This window comes from Chlorocebus sabaeus, chromosome 13 (genome assembly GCF_047675955.1).
Source record: "Chlorocebus sabaeus isolate Y175 chromosome 13, mChlSab1.0.hap1, whole genome shotgun sequence".
Classification (NCBI taxonomy): domain Eukaryota; kingdom Metazoa; phylum Chordata; class Mammalia; order Primates; family Cercopithecidae; genus Chlorocebus; species Chlorocebus sabaeus.
In genome coordinates, this window is record NC_132916.1 from 34,882,530 (window position 1) to 34,904,741 (window position 22,212).

Consider the following 22,212-nt stretch of genomic DNA (forward strand, 5'->3'; position numbering starts at 1 on the left):
ATATTTTTAAAGAAAATACGGCGGTGCCACTCCTCTTTCCCTTTGTGTTTGTCATTTTGGCAAAGTGGAAGATGGCAGTTCTGGCCAGAAGACATTATTTTTAAATCTCTCTTTAACAGTCCAAAAAAAAAAAAAAAAACTGAGAAGGGGCCAGGTGTGGTGGCTCATGCCTGTAATCCCAGCACTTTGGGAGGCTGAGGCGGGCAGATCACCTGAGGTCAGGAGTTTGAGACTAGCCTGGCCAAACGATGACAATCTTTTAGTAGAGACAACGGTGAAACCCCATCTCTATTAAAACTCCAAAAATTAGCCAGGCGTAGTCGCACATGCCTGTAATCTCAGCTACCTGGGAGGCTGAGGCAAGAGAATCACTGAAACCCGGGAGGCAGAGGCTGCAGTGAGCCAAGATCGCGCCACTGCACTCCAGCCTGGGTGACAGAGGGAGACTCTGTCTCAAAAGCAAAACAAAACAAAACAAAACTGAGAAGGCTGAAAGACTAAGTACACAGCCAAAAAATGGCAAAAAACAGGCATTAAAACACATCTTTGGATACTTTGGTTCTAGATCCTATCATCTATCTGTATATGCACACAAACATATAATATTTTTGCTAAAAAATGGGAACACACTAACCACATAGTTTTGTAACCAGCCCTTTTTCACTTAACATATTGTAAACAACTTTTCTGTCAACAAATACTTATCTACAACAGCAGTTTTAACAGCTGCATAGTACTCCACTGCCTGGGTATGAAATTGCTTTAAATAGTATGTTTGGGCCAGGCTTGTAATCCCAGTACTTTGGGAAGCCGAGGCGGGTGGATCACCTGAGGTCAGGAGTTTGAGAGCAGCCTGGCCAACATGGTGAAACCCCATGTCTATTAAAAACACAAAAATTAGCTGGGCGCGGTGGCAGGCGCCTGTAGTCCCAGCTACTTGGGAGGCCGACGCAGGTGAATCTTTTGAACCCAGGAGGCAGAGGTTGCAGTGAGCAGCGATCACGCCAGTGCACTCTAGCCTGGGCGACAGAGTGAGACTCCATCTCAAAAATAAATAAATAGTAAGTTTATGTTACTCTAATATTATAGTATGGTTTTTTAAATATTATAAACAATGCTATAATGAATAGTTTGTACATCTGCATGATTAACTCCTTAAGATAAAAATACCCAAAAGAGGAAAGTGCTCTTTTCAGGCTTTTGGTACTGATTCAGTTTCTAGCTACGTTTCAAGTGTTCAAAAGCCCTTGTGACTACTGACTACCACACTGGACAGCACAGATACTTTCCTCATTGCCAAGAGTTCTATTCAACAGTGCTGGTCTACACTGTGCCAGACCATGCAGATCACTGCTGAATCTTAGGGCATGGCCTCCCACTTCAGCCTGACATTGGAGCCCCTCTCTATCCTCCTACTTCTGAAGGCCACTCTCCACAGTGATTTCTGCTAACCCTGAAGCTGCAGCACACAGGATGTGCACTGGAGAGCTGGTTCTCTCCTCCTGTAGCTCCACCCAGGCTAGAGAATACAGATTTTTACCTACAGAGATTTTACTGGCAGACACCATTGTTCCTACTCTTGTTTCCAGCCCCAGCTCCCAGTCTGCATACGTTACTAGGTTTATATGGAAGGGCAGGCTCTCTGATCAACCTTTGAGCAAGTTTCCCTCAAGTGTGCTGGCTAACAATGGGCAGGCTGATGTGTATCCTCCCTCTACTCTCACTTTACTGTTTGGTACCAAAGCTCTTCAACATGACACTGTGAGTGAAAACCTTTTTTAATTTTGCAAGGGTGATATAAATTCTTCTGCATTCTACCATTTGGGTGTTTCAACAAAAAACTGGTAAGAAGGTGAAAGATGACTCACCACCTTGGACTAAGAAGTAAAAGCTTTTAAAGCTTATAGGCATTTCAAATGGTTTTAAATAACAACTTGATATCTCAGCTGGCTCTCTTGACTTTTCAATTTGAAATCTGCTTAAGAAATAAGCACCTAGAAAAGGTTTGCCTAACCGAATCCAGCAGCACATCAAAAAGTTTATTCACCACGATCAAGTCAGCTTCATTCCTGGGATGCAAGGCTGGTTCAACATACACAAATCAATAAACATAATCTATCACATAAACAGAACCAATGACAAAAACCACATGATTATCTCAGTAGATGCAGAAAAGGCCTTCAACAAAATTTAACAGCCCTTCATGCTAAAAACTCTCAATAAACTAGGTATTGATGGTATCACAAAATAATAAGAGCTATTTATGACAAACCCACAGTCAATATCACACTGAATGGGCAAAAACTGGAAACATTCCCTTTGAAAACCGGCGCAAGGCAAGTATGCCCTCTCTCACCGCTCCTATTCAACAGAGCATGATGTATAGACCAATGAAATAGAACAGAGACCTCAGAAATAACACCTGTCGAGGGGTGCGGGGCTGGGGGAGGGATGGCATTAGGAGAAATACCTAATGTAGATGACGAGTTGATGGGTGCAGCAAACCACCATGGCACGTGTATACCTATATAACAAACCTGCACATTCTGCACATGTACCCCAGAACTTAAATTAAAAAAAAGAAAAAGAAAAAGAAAAGGTTTGCCTTAGTTAAGGGTCACAATGTAATAAGCAAGAAATAGCAGACTGTTACAAATTTATTATGTAAACAGCAAATAGACTTTATACAGGATGTTTAGTCATGTAAATGCAATTTCCTTGAGGTAGAAAGGAAAAATGTATTTTCCAATTACACCTGCAAGATAATAAATAGCAACCCACATGCAATTACAGAATGAACAAAGAATAAAAAACAGAAATTCTAATCTAATTCTAATTCACAATCATGCTAGAAATCCCACTTTAAGAAGCTGTAGTATTCTTGAAATGTTTACACACCATCAAAATATATATACAAGGGTAGAATCTAACCTAATAAAATTAAAATAAAACTTTTTATGCACAAATCATCTATGTGTGATACATCTGAATATCACTATGTATTATTGTCCCAAGCTAATAAATAGGTTTGACTTTAGAAATTTATCATCACAAAAAAGATTATAGTACCAATTATCATTTCATACTCCAACTCTCTCTTTTCAGTCAACAAAATATACAGAGTTGAAAATATGACATATAACTGATAGATCACATATAACAATGCAAAGTACTAAACACCATTTAAGAAGAAAGAAGGCTTATGACTAGAAAAAGTAAAAGCAATAGAAAAGCAATCATTTACAACAAACTAATCTTGAAGCCAACTCAACCAAACACAGCCTTCACTTGATGCTTTGTCGAAGAGTCAAGACTCATGTAAGAGAAGATCTGTTCTGGCTCTTCAGCAACTCACTGGGGAGTCATTTGTTTTTGTGGGAGAGGCTCTGAAACCATTATGTTCTATCACTGCCAGAATTGGCTGACTTGTCTAAGGGATCAGGAGCCAAACACATAGAAACAACTATGAAAGAACCTGGGATCATCAGTCAAAAGACATACCAAGCCTAAATGGAAATATACTAATACCCCTTGTCTCAGTCTGTTTGGGTTGCTATAGCGAATTACCATAGAAGGGTTGGCTTATAAACAAAAGTAATTTATTTCTCACATTTCTGTAAATCAAGAAGTCCAAGATCAAGGCACCAGGAGATTTTCTGTCTGGTGAGGGCCACTTCCTCAGAGACCAGCATCTTCTCACTGTAACCTCACATGGTGGAAGGGGTAAGGGGTCTTTCTGTGGTCCTGTTTGTAAGGGCACCAATCTCATTCATGAGCGTGGAGCTGCAGTGACTTAATCATCTCCCAAAGGCTTCACCTCCTAATATCAACACCTTGAAGGCTAAGATATCAACATATGAATTTTGGAAGGACACAAACATTCAGACGATATCCTCCCTCCCATGGAAGACACAAGGGGAATCTAATCTACAAGGCTACAGACTTCATTTCTGCATTAGATTCATGTATTGCATGTAAAAAACAACAAAAGGGGCAGAGGGGTTAGCTACAACTGATCTAATCTTATATTGTCTATAAGAGCTTACAATCGTTTATGAACATTAGAGACATCCATTAAAAACTATAAAGTTCTCAAAATCAAGAAAAGCAATGTAATAAATGAGTTATTTTATAGAGAAAAAAAAAATTCAAGTACGTGAAAAAGCCAAAATCCTCCACTAATAAAACCTAATGAAAATAGGAATGATACCTACAATAGGTTTCTTAGGAATATATTGTGATATAAAATATTAATGTCTACATATTTCTATGTTAAGAATGGCTAGACACTGAATGTCAGCTATTTTCTGTAGAGAGGGGTTAACAAAGTAATAAATTGTGCTTATTTATTAATTATACCTTCAACATTTAAAGCTAATTACTTTCTTAAAGAAGAGCTTGCCTTGACAATATCCTTGGTAAATGAAGACATTATTTGGATTTCAAAAAAGTATTTGAATTATGCAAGTCTTACATTTTATACCAGGATCAACAAATGTACTCTTACATACAACAGCTTTAAAAGAGGTAAACAAATTTCCTTATCAATTAAAACCAGGAATGTCCTAGTGCTTTATTCAAACCTTAAGAAATATTTTTGTGTAGCAAAAAGAAAAAAAAAATCACTGGAAGACAACAATATGACACTTGCAAGTAAAAGGAAAATATCAGGTCTACCTTGATGGAGAATTTATATATGAACTAAATATACATAGCATGAATATTAAATAGATTACAATGGGCTGGGCACAGTGGCTCACACCTGTAACCCCAGCACTTTGGGAGGCCGAGGCAGGCGAATCACCCGAACTCAGGAGTTTGAGACCACCCTGGCCAACATGGCAAAATCCTGTCTCTACTAAAAATACAAAAATTAGCTGGGTGTGGAGGTGGGCACCTGTAGTCCCGGCTACTTGGGAGGCTGAGGCAGGAGAATTGCATGAACCCAGGCCGGGGGGCCGAGGTCACAGTGAGCCGAGATCGCACCACTGCACTCCAGCCTAGGCGACAGAGTGAGACTCCGTCTCAAAAAAAAAAAAAAAGATTGGCTACTTTTTTTTTTTTACTGCAGTGACACAAATTTACAATGCTCTAGGACAGTGTCTCCCCAAATGATGTTATGTAGGCTATTAACAGACATGCTATTCCCCCTGTAAAAAAAGTTCCTAGTTCAAATAAGTTTGGGAAATGCTGACTCAAACAGGTTTCTTGACTGAGTAATACAGCACTTAACAGGCTAAGGTGTTATGGACCTCCAAGAACAGGTAAGCAACCTTTGCTAAATATATTTGACTACAGAATCATCTCACCTCTTCCAAAGCAGAGCTGCTTCTCACATTTCCAGGTACTAATACTCTATGGAACATAATTTGGGAAAGAAACACTACCCTCAAGATAGTCTATATGTTCTATGTTGGATAGAAACATCAGTTTACTAGATAAAGATACTGAATCAGCACTAAATAATGTTTGATCTTTAGAAATAGCAGACCTCTGTGGAACTATAATACTAGCTGCTATGGACAATTTCTCTTCTAGCAGATTTCACAAAAGAAGACTGGGCCTTTGCCTTATTCTCATTCTCATTCCCCATCCCACTTCACTCTTGTCTTTGGGGTTCTTGCTGCGCAGGTTTCCTTGCTAAGGCAGAGGAAGCAGAGATGATGAAATGAAAACAGATCTAGGGAAGCCAGCAGGAGTGTGGGCACCAGGATAAACAGGATGTTTATCCACAGTGGCTAGAAAGCATGTCATTAAAGGAGTAGGTTAGCTAAAGGGGTCAAAAATTAATGCCAATAGAACAGACAGAATAAAGTTTCAGGTCAGAGAGGCATGTGTGAAACTAACAACAGTAAGAAGTTAAGTAGATTCAGAATAAGATGGCAGGGAGAGTGTAAACAGTTTGAGACATACTGTTCATCACAGTTAAAAAGCAACATACAGCTGGGCGTGGTGGCTCACACCTGTAATCCCACCACTTTGGGAGGCCAAGGTGGGCAGATCACGAGGTCAGGAGATCGAGACCATCCCAGTCAACATGGTGAAACCCTGTCTCTACTAAAAATACAAAAATTAGCTGGGCATGGTGGCACGTGCCTGTAATCCCAGCTACTCGGGAGGCTGACACAGGAGAATCACTTGAACCAGGGAGTTGGAGGTTGCAGTGAGCCAAGATCATGCCACTGCATTTCAGCCTGGTGACAGAGTGAGATCCCATCTCAAAAAACAAACAAACAAAAAAAAGCAACATACTAGGCGCAATAAAATACCCTGCATGAGACTGCCTTGTGGTGATTTATCCTACGGTTCTTTGTAACTAGCAAAACTCCTAGCTGGGTATGATGTTGCACGCCTGTGGAGGCCAAGGCAGAATGGCGTGAACAAGGGAGGCAGAGCTTGCAGTAAGCTGAGATCGCGCTACCTTACTGCAGCCCAGGTGACAGAGCGAGATTCCGTCTCAAAAATAATAATAATAATAAAATAAATTAGCCAGGTGTGGCGGCGTATGCCTGTAGTCACAGCTGCTGGGGAGGCCGAGGCAGAAGAATGGCGTGAACCTGGAAAGGCAGAGCTTGCAGTGAGCCGAGATCACACCATTGCACTCCAGCCTGGGTGACAGAGCAAGACTCCATCTCCAAAATAAATAAACAAACAAATAAATAAATAAATAAATAAATAAATTCCTGGGCTCAAGTGATCCTTTTGTCTCAGCCCCCCGAGTAGCTAGAACTACTACCACACCCAGCTAATTTTTTCATTTTTGGTAGAGATGGGGTCTAGCTATGTTGCCCGGGCTGACTTCTATATATTTTCACCAAACATAACGTTTTGTAATTTTTCTAAGCACGAAACAACAATATTGAAATAAAATTTCCTTTGGTTTTAAATTTTTTACTTTGGTAATGTTTTACTAAGAAAAGAATTATAGGCTGGGCACTCAGGCCTGTAATCCTAGCATTTGGGAGGTTGAGGCAGGAGGATTGCTTGAGGCTAGGAGTTCAAGACCATCCTGGGCAACATGGCAAGACCCCATCTCTACAAAAAATTTAAAAATGTTTTAAACTTAAAAAAATTTGTTTTAAAGAAAACCTTACTGAGTATTCCTTCTTTTTATTGAGGTAAAATTGACATAACATAAACATTATCATTTTAAAGTATGGAATTCAGTGACTTCCAGTATATTCCCAATGTTGTATAACAATCACAATTATATAATTCCAGAACATTTTTATCACCCCCAAAAAGAAATTGCATATCCATTAAGCAACAACTCCCCATTCTACTTTCATCCCAGCCCCTGGCAACCAATAATCTGCTATGTCTATGGATTTGCTTATTCTGGACATTTCATGTAAATGAAACTATACAATATATAGCTTTTGGTGTGTGGGTTCTTTCACTTCACATAATGTTCCCGAGGTTCATCCATGTGTGGCAAGTATCAGTACTTCACTCCTTTATATGGCTGAATAATATTCCGTTATATGGATATGGCACATTTTGTTTATCCATTTATCAGCTGATAGATATGACAGTTATTTCCAATTTTTTGTTATTGTGAATAATGCTGCTATAAACATTCACATACAAGTTTTTGTTTCAACATCTGTTTTCAGTTCTCTTGGGTATACAACACCTAGAAGTGGAACTGCTGGCTTATATGGTAACTTTTTGAGGAACCACCAAAATGTTTTCTACAGTGGTTGTATCATTTTACACTCCCAACAGCAATGGATGAGGGGTCCAGTTTCTCTATATCCTCATCAATAGTTGTTATTTCCCTTTTGCTATTATTATTACCATTCTAATGGGTGTGAAGTAGTATCTTGTGGCTTTGATTTGCATTTATTTCCCTAATAATTAATGATGTTGAGCATCTTTTCATGTGCTTAAAGGTGATTCATGTATCTTCTGCAGAAAAATGTCTTTTCTTATTTTTTTTTTTTAATTTTTGAGATGGAGTCTCACTCTGTTGCCCCGGCTGGAGCGCAGTGGCACAATCTCGGCTCACTGCAACCTCCACCTCCCAGGTGCAAGCAATTCCCCTGCCTCAGCCTCCCAAGTAGCTGGGATTACAGGCGTGTGCCACCACGCCCGGTTAATTTTTGTATTTTTAGTAGAAACGGGGTTTCACCATGCTCTCCAGGCTGGTCTTGAACTCCTGACCTCGGGTGGTCTGCCTGCCTTGGCCTCCCAAAGTGCTGGGATTACAGGCGTGAGCCACCGCGCCCAGCTGAAAAATGTCTTTTCAAGTCCCTTGCCCAGTTTTTAATGGGGTTTCTTTTTTGTGAATATTCATTTTTAAATCTATTAGGCAATCACCTTTTCTTGAATTCTTCAAGTTTGTAGACTGCTTTTAGCCATACTTTGGTAGAATGTTTAACATTTCCTCACCCTTCTCTGAATTTACATCTTATAATGCTCTCTAGGACACTGAGGACCAGCTCATGATACCTAACATATCTAAAAGTAGCTTAATCATTAAGTGAAAAAGACAACATTACGCTAATAGACTAATAGGGTCAAAAATAACTTGGTCATTTAAACTCAACCAACATTTTCTGAACACTCCTATATTCAAGGCGCTGTATGTGGTTTTGTTTAAATATTTAAGAATCAGAAAATGGAGGCCGGGCGCGGTGGCTCAAGCCTGTAATCCCAGCACTTTGGGAGGCCGAGACGGGCGGATCACGAGGTCAGGAGATCGAGACCATCCTGGCTAACACGGTGAAACCCCGTCTCTACTAAAAAAATACAAAAAACTAGCCGGGTGTAGTGGCGGGCGCCTGTAGTCCCAGCTACTCAGGAGGCTGAGGCAGGAGAATGGCGTAAACCTGGGAGGTGGAGCTTGCAGTGAGCTGAGAACTGGCCACTGCACTCCACCCTGAGCGACAGAGCAAGACTCCGTCACAAAAAAAAAAAAAAAAAGAATCAGAAAATGAGTCTTTAAAGTCTTTACAATCGTACTAACTACTCTATCATTCATTTTGCGTATTCAGTTCTTAGGTGGAAACTTTTTTTTTTTTTGAGACTAGTCGCTCTGTTGCCCAGGCTGTAGTGCTGTGGGGCAATCCTGGCCCACTGCAACCTCTGCCTCCCAGCTTCAAGCAATTCTCCTGCCTCAGCCTCCCGAGTAGCTGAGATACAGGTGTGCACCACCACACCTGGCTAATTTTTGTATTTTTAGTAGGGATAGGGTTTTGCCATGTTGGCCAGGCTGGTCTCAAACTCCTGACCTCGCGTGATCCACCTGCCTCAGCCTCCCAAAGTGCTGGGATTACAGGCATGAGCCATTGCACCCTGCCATCTTTGGCAGAAACTTTTTGTAAATGATCATCAAAGTCTCTGAATCCCAAAACATCAAGCAGTTTGCATTTCAAAACATTTTTATATGATTTAAGTAACAGATAGAAAACAATGGAACATCCTTCTTTTATAAGAATAGTTTTAAATTATTTTCGAGTTGTAAATATTTTTATTTTAGCACCCTAAAATAGTATGGCACTACTTAATGACATTCTTCAGGAACAAAAGCATACTACATTTACTAAGAAAGCATGCATTTTCTGTCTTGAAGGAAGTGTAACAATGCTAATTATGTTTTATATCCATGAGGCTCATTAAGAGAAATCACATAACTAATATTATAATTTATCTTCTGAGCTTAGGGTAGGCAGATTATTTTTAAAATAAGATAATTAATTTAAAGATATATTTCTTTAATTCCATATCTAACATTTAACTTTAAACAATGTTCTTTTTAAAAATGAAGGATGCTCAAGTATGGAAAACATAAATATACAAACACATACACAATTTTTATTAGAGTATTTAGCATGATTCTACACTGTAGAATTAATAAGCACTCTTATATTAAAAAAAAAAAGCAAGCCACAAAACTCATACTTTCTATTTATTAAAAGTATTAATCACTGGACCACCTATGAGTTCAAATATTTTATCAAACCTTAATTGAAAAATCATAACAAAGAAAAAAAAGAAAACCTAACGAATGACTTAGGAACAGTATACACTGTATGATCCCAGGTGATGCTGGTGCTGAGGACTCGGGAACCACACTTTGAAAACCACTGTCTTAGATCATGGCAAAGAATCTTTCTACAGAAAGATTATAAAGTATTAAAGAATCTTTCTAGAATATTCAAACATTATCTGAACATGCCTAGAACAGTCTCAGGCTTTGATAAATTCCTCAGGTTAAACATGAAACAGGGGCTCAGGTAATTTCATAAAGGATATACAGATATAGATATATAGAGAGCAAAGAGAGAAAGACATCTATGTGTATCTCTACTCTCTATATATTGATCTCTGTATATCGATATACAGATAAATATATATATTGGTCCAGTGATCCAGTGGTCCAGTGATTGATACTTTTCATAAATAGAATGTTGCTGGGCGCGGTGGCTCACGCCTGCAATCCCAGCACTTTGGGAGGTCAAGGTGGACGGATCACAAGGTCATGAGTTCGAGACCACCCTGGCCAACATAGTGAACCCTCATCTCTACTAAAAATATAAAAATTAGCCGGGCATGGCGGCATGTGCCTGCAGTCCCAGCTACTCTGGAGCCTGAGGCAGGAGAATCTCCTGAACCTGGGAAGCAGAGGTTGTGGTGAGCCGAGATCGAGCCACTGTACTTCAGCCTGGGCAACAGAGCGAGACTCTACCTCAAAAATAAATAAATAAATAAATAAATAAATAAATAAATAGAATGTATGAGTTTTGTGACTTGCTTTATTTTTTTACATAGGAGTGCTTATATGATATATACCTATAAATCACATATATAGATACATATGTATATATCCCTTATGAATGACATACTTGGGCCCCTGTATATACATTGATATATTTTGATATATATGTCTCAAAATAGCACCTTAAATCTTTTTATGGAATAAAGCAATCAATCAATGAGCCCTTAGAGCTGTGAACATATTTTACATTTCAACTGACTTGTAGTATATACATTTATACTAACACTCTAGAGATCTCCTGAGGTGGAGAAATAAATTCTCCATGTTTCAAAGGTCTCTAACTCCATTATGACTCATCTTTTCAAGACTGTCTCATTTTCTTTATTTCCCTCATTAAACACATTTTAAATGGTACATATGAAAAGTCAAAAAGCAAAATTCCTGGGTACTACAGTTGTATTAAGAGGTGGGGCCTTTCGGGGGTGATTGAGTTCGGAGGGTGGCATCCTCATGAATGAGATTAGTGCCTTTGTGTTTTTGTTTTGGTTTGTTTTGTTTTGAGATGGAGTTTTGCTCTTGTTGCCCAGGCTGGAGTGCAAGGGCATGATCTCAGCTCATCGAAACCTCTGCCTCCCAGGTTCAAGCAATTCTCCTGCCTCAGCCTCCTAAATAGCTAGGATTACAGGCATGCACCACCATGCCAGGCTAATTTTGCATTTTTAGTAGAGATGGGGTTTCTCCATTTTGGTTAGGCTGGTCTCGAACTCCTGACCTCAGGTGATCCCCCCGCCTCAGCCTCCCAAAGTGCTGGGATTACAGAGGATTAGTGCCTTTGTAAAGGAGGCCCAAAGGAGCCTGTTTGTCCCTTCTGCCACATGAGGCCACCATGAGAAGGCTCCATTTATGATGCAGAGAGCAAGCCCTCACCAGACACCCAATCTGCTGGTGCCTTGATCTTGACCCCAAATTTCTGTTGCCTGTAAGTTACCCAGTCCAAAGTGTTTTGTTGGAACAGCCCAAATGGACTAAGACACCAAGTGCCAGGAACAAATGAAAGCCAAAAGAATGCAATGGGCTGATGTATGAAGCCCAGGAAGATTTGAAATTGGGATATAAGCCCTAGAAGCTGGGGTTCTTAACTGTCGTTCAAAAACAGATGACACCGCCTTAGATGTATATATTTGAGGTGTGGAATTAGCCTCCTGCAGAGTCCAGAGGCCTAGGAAGAGCTACCGTGTCAGTGAAGACAAGACTAGGAAAACTCTATCAACTGGTCTGGCCTGGGGAGGCAATAAGGAAGCTTGTTGTATGTCCTGGGATTGTGTTGTGTATAGTGTGTAGAACAAAAGCAAACAGAAAAACCTTAAAATCACACACAGAGAGAAAAATGTACCTAGAAAGGCAAGACTATTACACTGATGGCTGACATCATATCAGCAATAACCAAAGCCAGAGAACCATGGAGAAATCTTCCAAGTCCAAAAAAAAAACCTTCTAATTCTATATCAAGCTAAGTTATATTTTTTAAAATGAGGGCAAAATAAAGACATTTTCAGGCAACAAGTGAAAAAATTTGCCATTCACAGATAGTTGCTGAAAGAATCACTGAAAGATATACCTAAATAAGGAGTATATGCAAAAAAGCAAAATCATATACGTCAATTCAAATAAGCCCTGACTATAAAGGAACTAAAATATATAAAGTTGGGGTAGGGTGTGGAGCAGTTAAGTGAAAACAAGGTAGAACTAAAATAATGGAGAGAAATAGCAGGAGGGAAAGATCTGAGGTAAAGAGTTCTAAAGTCCTCGTACTACTCTGGCAGAAGCTGGGAGGACTCGAAATTTAAGTCAAATATGTATGTAAAAATGCAAGTGTAACAACTAAATTAGAAAGAGCATTCTCTAATTTTCAAACCATAAGTTCAGGGAGAAAAAAGAAGTAAGAAAAACTCAATTAATATTGCACAAGTCAGAAAACAAGTGGGGGAAAAGCATGAGGAAAAAAAAAAAAACACCACAAGAAGACAGCAGAAATAATTCTAAGCCAGGTGCAGTAGCCCATGCCTATAATCCCAACACTTTGGGAGGCTGAGGTCGGAAGATCACTTGAGCCCAGGAGTTTGAGACCAGCCTGGGCAACACAGTGGGATCCTGTCTCTACAAAAAATTTTAAAAACAGCCAGGCATGCTGGCTAATAATTTTTTGTAGAGACAGGGTCCCACTGTGCCTATGCCTGCAGTCCCAGCTATGTGGGAAGCTGAGGTGAGGGTAGCACTTTAGCATAGGAGATGGAAGCTGCAGTAAGCCAGGATCTTACCACTGCACTCCACCCTGGGTGACAGGGTGAGACTCCAACTCAAAAAATAAATAAATAAATCTAACCATATGATTAAATACATTCATGTAAACAGATTAAACTCTCCCAATGTAAAAAAGATGCTTAAACTAGGAAAGACAATAAAGTTAAAGGAAAATAAAAACAGATTCCACAAAATCCTATTTCAATTAGAAAGCTGCTACTGTTTCTCTTAAAGAGTTGCAGTAGTAAGCAGTATGGTTTTCTTGTTTTGTTTTGTTTTGTTTTGTTTTGTTTTGTTTTGTTTTGAGACAGAGTCTCACTCTGTCGCATAGGCTGGGGTGCAGTGGCGCAATCTCAGCTCACTGCAACTTCTGCCTCCCAGGTTCAAGCGATTCTCCTTCCTCAGCCTCCTGAGTAGCTGGGATTACAGGCACACACCACTACGGCCGGCTAATTTTTGTATTTTTAGTAGAGATGGGGTTTCACCATGTTGGTCAGGCTGGCCTTGAACTCCTGACCTTGTGATCCACCCCACTCGGCCTCCCAAAATGCTGGGATTACAGGCATGAGCCACTGTGCCCTGCCATGGCAGTAGGTTCAACAATCCAATTGATTGCCCCAACTGTTCTGAAAACCCTGATTCATGAAGTTATGTAGCAGCAAAGAGAACCAGAATTCCCAGTGCTTTGAGGCTTGTTCTTTACAGAATCAATGAACTTCTCTGCAATAGAAAATAACCTCATAATCCTCTCCTATTTCTCAAGAGAAGTTCTTGACAAGGCAGTGATTCAAAGCCCTGACTAGGTTAAAGTGGGACTTTAGAGACCTTAGACAAGACTTCTTTCACGATCTTTGGCAGAATCTTTGATGCCAATGTACAAGCAATGATTCATAGCGGCTCATGGAGCTTCTTCCTTCACCAAAGCAGCAAAACCAGATGTGCTGCCAGGTACTCAATCAGTTTTGCTGGCAAGCCACTCTTCACTGTTTTATGTCTCAATGGTCTTTCCAGTTTCCAAAATGTGTTCACGAAACAATAATTCTTTGATGGCATCAGCATGCTCTCAAATGACAAAAAAGAGAAGCTAGCTTCACTAAGATACATCAGAATTACATTTGGGCCAGGCAAGGGTGGCTCATGCCTGTAATCCCAACACTTTGGGATGCCAAGGCAGGCAGATTACCTGCGGTCAGGAGTTCGAGACCAGTCTGGCCAACATGGTGAAATCCCGTCTCTACTAAAAGTATAAAACTTAGCAGTGCGTGGTGGTACGCACCTGTAGTCCCAGCTACTTGGGAGGCTAAGATAGGAGAATCGCTTGAACCCTGGAAGCGGAGGCTGTAGTGAGCTGAGATCATACCACTGCACTCCAGCCTGAACAACAGAGCAAGACTCAAAAAAAAAAAAAAAATTCATTTGGTTACATGATATACACGTCAAATGGCACAGTTGCCAATTCCTTTAAAACCTTGATTTGGGGCCAGGTGTGGCCCAGCCACCTGTAATCCCAGCACTTTGGGAGGCCAAGGTAGGCGGATCACCTGAGGTCAGCAACTCAAGACCATCCTGACCAACATGGTGAAACCCCGTATCTACTAAAAATACCAAAAAATTAGCCGGGCGTGGTAACAGGCACCTGTAATCCCAGCTACTTAAGGGGCTGAGGCAGGAGAATCGCTTGAACCCAGGAGGCGGAGGTTGCAGTGAGCCAAGATTGCACCACTGCACTCCAGCCTGGGGGACACAGTGAGACTGTCTCAAAAAAATAAAAATAGAAATAAATAAATTAATAAAACCTTGATTTGAGAGACCGCAAGGAAAAAAAAAGTCAATTCTAGGGGAGTAATACCATATGTTAGAGGCCTTCATTGTTCCCCTGCACCCAACCACAAACCATCCAGAGTTTAGAGGACTTCACCAAGGCCTCTCCAATCATATCATTTCTTTTGCTTGCAAGATTTTCTAAGATAAGGCTTTTGTGGGGGCGCAAATTCAAGCTGAGGTAAGGTCCCCAGCCTTTTCAAATTAAGCCACCTCCTTATCAGATAAAAGGATTCCCAACACCCAATATTTTCTGGCTAGGCACATATAAGGGTTTTCTTCAGCTCTGTTGACCTCTTGCTTCCATTAATAAGATCCTTGCCAGATAAGAAAAACATGACTTGTATTTCCTTGCACATTCATTCTTAAGAGTAAGATCAGGCTGGGCGTGGCAGCTCACATCTGTAATCCCAGCACTTTTGGAGGCCAAGGTGGGCGGATCACAAGTCAAGGGTTTGAGATCAGCCTGACCAACATGGTGAAACCTCGTCTCTACAAAAACTGCAAAAATTAGCCAGGCGTGGTGGTGCACACCTGTAATCCCAGCAACTCGGGAGGCCGAGGCAGGAGAATCATTTGAACCTGGGAGGTGGAGGTTGCAGTGAGCTGAGATCACGCCACTGCACTCCAGCCTGGGCAACAGAGTGAGACTCCACCTCAAAAAAAAAAAAAAAAAGTAAGATCAAAGGGCACTTATCCTACTTTTTCTTTTCTTCTTATAATTTCTCCTATCTGTGTATGTGTAGGATTTTTTTAGATTTAAACTAGAACCTGAATAAATACATCTGACATGGTAAATTTTAAATGATTCTTCTCAATGGGAAACTGTTTTATACAGTCTTCACATATAGCAATAATTAAAACTGCACATAATCTAAATGAATATGCTAGCAATCCACAATACCCTATACTTGTGGGGTTTTTAAAATTTTATTTTATTTTTTAAATATGGAACTCTTCACAAATTTGCATGTCATCTTTGCACAGGGGCCATGCTAATCTCTGTATAGTTCCAATTTTAGTGCCGCCAAAGTGAGCACCCTACACTTATTTAAAGTAAGAGATGGGAAACAAATTCCTAAGCAATTTTGACTTAAAAAAAAAAATGTTTTAATCGGGTACAGGGCTCATGCCTGTAATCCTAGCACTTTGGGAGGTCAAGGCAGGAGGATCACTTGAACACAGGAGTTTGAGACCAGCCTAGGCAATATAGTGAGATCTCATCTTTGTTTAAAAAAAAAAAAAAAAGTTTTAAATATTTAATTTTCAAATTAATAGGAAAATACATTTTAAAAATACTTTCTAAAAAAATATTGTCAACTTTCAGTTTACAGACCCCTCCTCAAAGTCCTAGAGTAAGATAATGAATTCCTAGCCTAGGCAACATGAGGAGACCCAGTCCCTACAAAAATTAGCCAGGCATGGTGGCATGTGCCTATAGTCCCAGCTAGTCAGGAGGGTGAGGTGGGAGGATCACTTGAGTCTGGGGAGGTTGCAGTGGCAGTGAGCCATGATCATCAATGCCGTACAGCCTGGGTAACAGAGTGAGATCCTATCTCAAAAAAAAAGGATTCCTGATCTTCTATCTCTAATGTTATTATAAAATACACATTCAAAACAAACAACAGTGGCAACTATTAGACTTAACTATTGTGATAGAATGTCTTTTCTAAAGATGGTCACAACAGTATCTCTGTACCACATGCTCTTCCAAAACCTTGTCAACTCCCTCAGCAAGAGATGAAGTCTAATTCCCCTCCTCTGAGTGTACACTTGTAACCAATAGAATGTTGTGGAAATGACAATGCTCAGCTTTCAAGGCTTTGTCAAAAAAAAAAAAAAAGCAGATTTGTCATTGTTCACTTGAGGCCGCCAGGTTATACACAAGCAAGGCGACATGAAGGCAGTCTAGTCAACAGTCCTAATCTAGGTACCAGACACGTTGGTGAACAAGCCATCAAACTCTTTTGGTCCCCAGGAGTCAAGTGTGTCCGTCTCAATTTTCCAGTCTTCCCAACTGAGATCCCAGGCACCACAGGGCTGAGAAAAACCTCTCCCCACTGTGCCCTTTCAGAGGGCACAACTTGCAGAATCGATGTGCATAATAAAAAGAGTGTTTCACACCACTAAGTTTTAGAATGAGTGTTAAACAGCAGTATTAACAATAATAAATCTATTAGGGGAAAAAAATTAACCCTGTCTCTAAAATTGGATTTTTTTAGTCTAAACAATGCTAGGCTCCTGACCTACAAAACACCAACAAAGTTAAATGTAATAAAATTACATATGGATTTTCTCTTGTGTCCACCACCAAAAGTTCTAAATAAAACAAACTTACACTAATTACTCCTGATTTTCACAAATGACAATTAAAGGCCTTTTTATACTTCAGCTCTTAAATAAGTTTCACAGAAACTGTGTGAACAAAGCCATACCCACAGGCTCAAATGCTAGCTAGCTAAATTGTTAATATAAATTGTGATGTTTCTTCCCTTGCTATTAGAATATTCTCTTTCCATTATCTAGAAAAAAATCATTAACAAAATCCAATAACACTGAATATGTCTTTTATATGTGGTTTACAATTGATAGTAATCATTTACTGCACAAGCTAAGACTGGAAGACATACCAACATCCATTTAAAAAAAAAAAAAACTAGTTTAAAAGAAAGTAATTTTAAAAACTAGCCATTATAAATGCAACGAAGTACATAAAATTTTATTAAATTGCAATCCCTGACTCAAGGCAATAGAAACTAGATCCAAAATAACCTCTCTAGCTTTACTATTCAGAAAGATCCCTTCTATCTCTTCAATATCTGGAAAGAAAAACAGAGAAAGAAAAAATACAAGGCCAGACGTGGTGGCTCACGCCTTTAATCCCAGCACTTTGGGAGGATGAAGTGGGTGGATCACCTGAGGTCAGGAGTTCGAGACCAGTCTGATCAACACGGAGAAACCCCGTCTCTACTAAAAATATAAAAATTAGCCAGGCATGGTGGCGCATGCCTGTAATCCCAGCTACTTGGGAAGGCTGAGGCAGGAGAATCGCTTGAACCCGGGAGGCGGAGGTTGCAGTGAGCTGAGGTCGCACCATTGCGCTACAGTCTGGGCAACAAGAGTGAAACTCCGTCTTAAAAAAAATATATATCAACCAAACAACTACATAATGTGGTAAGAGAGTATGACTGACCACAATGCCCCGCTCATCCTTAGGGACATCAAGGGGAACTGTCCAATCTTCCTCCCCAAATTTTACTGTATAGTCCTGGGTCTACGTAGAAAGGTTCTGGAGCAGAAGAGCGACACAACTGTATCTAAAATTTGAGATCAGTCCAGTGGCTTTGTTTAGGATAGGCTGGCAGAGAGGCAAGGAGAACAGAACACTAAAGCTTAGGCACAACAAGATAATAAAGGCACACTAAAAGTAAAAATGAAAAAGCTAAAGTTGAAAAGCTTTTTGAAAGAAAAAACATAGAAGACTTGGCAATCAAGTAGGGTGAATCTTCAACTATTACATAAAATATCTCTTCTAAATTTATTAGATAGCTAGATAAGATCTTTCGTTTTACTGTTTCTGTGCTGGAATTAAGTATGTCTAAAACTACAGTGCAATATTAGAAGCATTAATATATAAACACCTAGGTGGAAAATGAAATATACAAAATTACTCAGAATTCTCAATTATACAGATATAGGAAGGGTACCAGCTATTGGAGTCTTTCAAAATGGCACTATGAATACAGAAATGAATACAGCCAAGTGAGCAAAATCAAAGTGTCTCCAACTGATACATACTATGTGAGTTCCAATAGCACAGAATTATTATTGTATCTTTTTTTCACTATTATATCTCCAGCATCTGGAACTTGTTGAATGAGCAAATAATTGAAGTACACTAAATCTAACCTCCATAAAATATAATTTATGTTAGTTTCAAAGGATATCTTATGGCTCTGTAGCTTTCAAAAACCACAGCAACAAAGGATAGAGAACGGTAGCCAAACTAGAATATGGAATAAATCATGCTTTTGGATGTTAAAAAATCTCAAAAGACTGAGGTAATAGAAATTAAGTTTAGCGAGACAGAACTAAGAGGAGGAAAACATGGGATTAATAATTTTAATTATAAATATAATATCTTCCCTAAACTCTCTCAGAAAAATAATAACTCAAATGTTGAGATGAAACTGAATATTACTAAACACAGATAGTAAGAAACAGCATAAAATGGGTAACATAATTTATACAATTTAAATGCAAAAAGATTTAAAATATCTTAGCATTGATTTTACAAAATCAGTAGAGAGAGAGAGAGAGAAAGAAACAGATCCTGAACAAAATCCACCATCCCTCATGCAGCCTAATTGTCTGAGAAATCATCACAAGGGTAATATGGGCATTGCACTAACAGTCTCATAAGCAGTCAATCAGTTTCTGGGTACAGATAATAAGCACCTTTAAATAGAATCTAGAAATTATTTCACTAAAATTTAGCAGTACTTAAGTTTTTTATTTAAATTGTTCAAGTCTAATTATGAGAGGGGAAATGTTGACTTAATACAAATTCAAAGATAAACTTTTACATAAGCAAGATAGGAAGCGTACTTTATTTACATCAAAGTGTAAAATCCTTTGTTACATTCTGCTTAACAATGCTTCTAAAATAAATAAACAGTTATGTTCTATTGGCTTGAGTTTATAAATAAACTCTTCCAGAAAGCATTTCTTTTTTTTTCAATCCAACTTGTAAAACATGCCATGTTTTCCATAAGAAACTAGTAGGGTATTGCTATGGGAACAACATTTTAATACCATTTTTAAAACACCAGTAGCTTCAAAGAATAATGAGGTAAAGAAAAATGAAGGGAAACTACTCTTATCTGATTGGGAAAAAAGATAATCCTAGTATTTCACGATGCAACTGTTATAATCATGTTATAATCAGGCAGCAACTAAGCATTTCACATACTTTTTCTGTACTTGGGAAGGAGAGTATTAGGGAATACTTTAGGAGATAATTAGCAAAGGTAAATTAATGCAAGCATTTTGAGTAAGAATAAACAGATGTTACCAGGTCCTTGTTCCAAGAAAGGAGAAAGGAAAGGACTCTGGTGTGTTGAAACTCTGAAACACTATCTCTATTCATAGTCCTAGAAAACCCTCTGAATCAAATATAAGTGTTCTTTCAACTCGAGCATAAAGAAAATGAAAGAATTATTAAGTAATAATTGATACATAAGTAATGCCTGAAAATGTTCCATTTAGAAAATGTCCCCAGTTATAGATACCTAAGTGAATGGGGTGGGAGGGATCTTAAATCTTAATTGGGTAATTTAGAAAAATATTTTGAACTAGTGGTTTACACTTATTTTATCTGTTAATAAAAAACTATATTTTTGTTAATAGCAAACAAAACCACAATTGAGTGGGAAAGAAAGATCACTACACACTTCCCAAATTGACCCTGGCCTACAGAGAGCTGGGCTTTTTAGACTCCAGACTTAGACAAAGGTGCTGGAAAAAAGTCCACTGATTGCAGTCATTTTGCTACAGAGCAAAAAATATTTACTTCTAAGTTCTGAAGAGTAACATGGAATATATGGAATATATGGGAGGATTAATAACAATACTTTGCATTTTCATAATCCCATAAAGTCTACAAGGTACTCTCGTATAAATTAAATCACATGTCATTTTTCCCCTAAGATAATCAAGCTGGAAAGAACAACTATTATTCAGTGGCACATCTTCATAACATTCTGTCAGAGAATAATATTTATAGTTCTACTATAGGTCAACAACAGAATAGTGGGTTTCAATAATATGAACCTTTCAATAAGTAGGAAAGACAGAGACATAAGACAGAATTAGGTTATATAAGACCATTTCTCATGAGATATATGAAAACACATTATAAAAGTCAAATTATTATATACAAAAGATTCCTGGTTGAGCTCTGATGAATACTAAATTGCTCTATAACTAGTAACTAACAACCCAGATCCTCGTCACACTCCTTTCACTACCTACCTATTTTTTCCATTTACTGTTAGAGTGCTTTTCCCTCCCTCCTACACTACTTATCCTTTAAAGCCCATCTTAACTATTTCCTTATCTTTGAAACTCTGAGATCACCATGTCCAAAGTGGCCTCACTCCACTTACTGTACCTGCTCTTTCAGAATGTCTTCAATCACAGTCTTGTAATATTAATTATATTCAAAAATGTGTTTTATCTTCTGGACCAGCATATAAGGTTCATGATGGAAAGAACCACGTCATATATTGCTCTTGTATAATCCTCTTCACGACTGAGATCGTAATCATCTCTTCCTCCTCTTAAATGTTTCAATGGAATCTCAAACTCAAGATGTCTTTTATAAAAGAAAATCTCTGTCTGTCCTCTCCATCTTAGTTCTCTTCTAGAATTCCTCTCTCAAGAAGAGCGACTGGGTGAGGTGCAGGAGCTCACACTTGTAATCCCAGCACTTTGGAAGGCTGAGGCGGGCAGACCACTTGAGCCCAGAAGTTTGAGACCAACCTGGACAACATACTGAGACCTCATCTCTACTAAAAAACAGAAAAAAAAAAAAAAAAAAAAAAAAAAAAGGAAGAAAGAAAGAAAATTAGCCAGGCATAGTGGCAAATCCCTATTGTCCCAGCTACTGAGGTAAGTGAAGAGGATCACTGGAGGCCAGAAAATCGAGGCTGCAGTGAGCTATCATCCTGCCACTGAACTGCAGTCTGGGCAACTAAGTATGACCTTGTCTCAAAAAAAAAAAAAAAGAGAGAGAAAGGCCAGGCACGGTGGCTCACAACTGTAATCCCAGCACTTTGGGAAGCCAAGGTGGGGGATCACAAGGTCAGGAGTTCAAGACCAGCCTGAGCAACATGGTGAAACCCTGTCTCTACTAAAAATACAAAAATTAGCCGGGCACAGTGGCGTGCACCTGTAATCCTAGCTACTCAGGAGGCTAAGGCAGCAGAATTGCTTTAATCTGGGAAGCGGAGGTTGCAGTGAGCTGAGATTGTGCCACTGCACTCCAGCCTGGGTGATAGAGCCAGACTCCATCTCAAAAGAGAGAGAGAGAGACAGAGAGAGAGAGAGGGAGAGAGAGAACACATGCTATCTATTAGCAGTCAAATTAGTTGCCAAAGCCAGAAAAAATGGTAATCTTTGCCACTTCTCTCCCTTGCTGCCCATATCCAATTCATCAGTTTCTATCCATCTGCCCTCAGGAAAAATCCCTAAGTTTTTTTCCACTTCTGTCTATCTTCCCTAGCCTGATTGCAGGAATGGTTTTCTAACTACTCTCCCTACATATTCTCCTCCATCTTTACTCTCATCTATTGATACCACAGCCA

General features: G+C 39.2%; 1 protein-coding gene and 1 pseudogene across 4 annotated transcripts in view; both read right to left on the bottom strand.

The window, feature by feature from the left end:
- CDK19 (cyclin dependent kinase 19) overlaps positions 1–22,212 on the bottom strand; it is a 215,930-nt gene that overhangs the window by 103,778 nt on the left and 89,940 nt on the right. The gene's annotated exons all lie outside the window — the stretch shown is intronic.
- On the bottom strand, positions 15,788–15,885 carry LOC119625432 (U6 spliceosomal RNA; annotated as a pseudogene).